The following is a 2,226-nucleotide window of genomic DNA, read 5'->3' as shown; positions in this document are numbered from 1 at the left end:
TCAGCATTTATAACAGAGAAAGAAGGTTTTCAGCATTTGTGGGCTTTCTTTCTGTTCATTTGCTTAGTTGCACAGAAGAAGATATAAGGGACTGCCTGTCAAAAGTGATTAATTTATGACCCCCCGGCCCCTCCGCCCCCTATGAATTATTGATCCAGGGGGGGGGGGGGGGGGAGAGAGGGGGATATCAGATTAAACACGTGTGTTGTCATAGTTCCTGTTCCTGGTTTTCCTAGGTGTTTATGGCCCCCCAGGTGTCAAACAAGAGAGTACCCTCTGGCGTCCTGTTCCTGTTTTCTTGATGCTTGTGAGAGCGGAGGTGTCGGTGAAATCTCTGGCGTCCTGTTCCTTGATGTTTTAAGGCAGTGGCCATTTAAGCGATCAGGATATAATTATTCAGTCATCAGGATTTCATGTGCTATGAAGAGCAATCTGGGGTGGACAGCCTGGCGTTCTGGTTTTCACACCTTTTGAGACAAGAACAAGAATAGATGAGATGATAGGGGAACACACTCTTTGTATTGGGATGAAAGGCTCTTCTCAAAAATGTATACCTATTGTCATCAATGTCTGCTCAGGTTGGTCCAACAGATCAAAAATGGCAAGAGTATTATCCTGAGGCAGCAACTATCTAATCCATCCAGGCTTCTGAAAAAGTGTTATGTCTGGACATGTTCTTTTTAGGCCCTAAGAGCTCCAGCTCATTTTCCACTCATGAATGCGAATGAAGAAGCAGTACATAAGTTTAAGAAATAAAACAAGAAAGTTATAAAGAGAACTTTACATGAGTTAAAGAGTGTAGAGATCCATGCAGTCCAGTCTGCCTATCATGGCCAGATGAAGTTGTTCCCCAGACACTTGCCCAGCTTCCTTAGCCCCAAGTCAACCGCTGACTGTGTTGTTGTGTATTTGGTTTGCAATGTGTTACCCTGACTGGTAGTATCAAACATCTATTGAAAAGTTAATCAGGATGTGACTTTCACATGAATGTCCTAACTAGTCTAAAATCATCCTTTCTTCAAATGTCTCCTTCCTGACTTTCGGGGCCTGTACAACAGTGTTTATGTCAACACCTCACCATGGTCTGATCTATAGTCTATATGTTAAGGTCTCGCCTTCTGAGCGGGAAGGATTGCCAGGACATCTAGCTTTTGGTGGTGGAAGACAAACAGCGTCCTGTTTGGGGTTGTACTTTTGTTTTGGGTTGAAAGATGTCCCAGAAGCACATTTATCACGATCTATGAGGGTAATGTTAATGGTTCTTACCTTCTGAGCAGGAAGGTCGCCAAGGCGTCTAGCTTATAGTGGTTGAAGATGTCATCTTAATGTGTCTATGTTAACGCCTGACTTTTTGACTAAATGTTTCATTGAATTTATTGTCTGGTAGGGTTTTATTCTGAGTGGGTTAATTTAAAACATAAGAATTTTCTTTATTGAACAACTACATTTTTAAAAACAAAACAAAGATGGTGTACGTAACAGCAGATGCATGTTTACCCAAAACCATTACCAGGACTCTGTTCATGTTTTAAAATATTTTCAGTTTTTATTTACTGAAAGTCATTTAACATAGGTTCTTCTTTTTATTTAGTAGTATATGAGTTTAACTATCTAGTAAGGGTTTATTTAGGGTGGGTTTTAATTTTTAAAACATAAGAAAAGGATCAGAACCATTTATTTTTTAACAAATATGTTGAACGTTACAGTAAATGCATCCCTACCCAAAAACATTACTAGTATTCTGACCAAGTTTTAATCTTTGCTTTATATTATTTTATCTGATTAGAAACATCTAAGTTGTATTTACTAGTAGATTTAGTAAGTTATATTTGATAAAGTTGTAGATCCTCGGAGTGTGTTCATAGGTCAGAAAGAAATTAAAACATCCATCCCTATTGGACAGAAACGTTGGGTAGGTGTGTGTGTTTTTTTTTATAATGTAAATTTTCATGCTACGCCTACAGCTGACATCACACCTCAACACATTCAAAGGGTGTCCGCTCTAACCTGATCAGTTTCACAAAAAGTCACTGATTAGCTAGTTTGCTAGCCTCATCTACTGCTGTGGAATCTCTGAGAAAGACTTTGTTTTTTACAATGGCTTACAAAAATGGTGAGTGTATTTATTTTTTATATTAGATGGTCTCTTTGTGAATGGGGTTTCTTACTCTGTTTAACTTTAATGTTTAACAGGATTTTTAAATCGTATGTGTGTACAATTCAGAA

Source organism: Cyprinus carpio, unplaced genomic scaffold (assembly GCF_018340385.1).
Source record: "Cyprinus carpio isolate SPL01 unplaced genomic scaffold, ASM1834038v1 S000000001, whole genome shotgun sequence".
Classification (NCBI taxonomy): domain Eukaryota; kingdom Metazoa; phylum Chordata; class Actinopteri; order Cypriniformes; family Cyprinidae; genus Cyprinus; species Cyprinus carpio.
Note: the sequence above shows the minus strand (reverse complement) of the source record.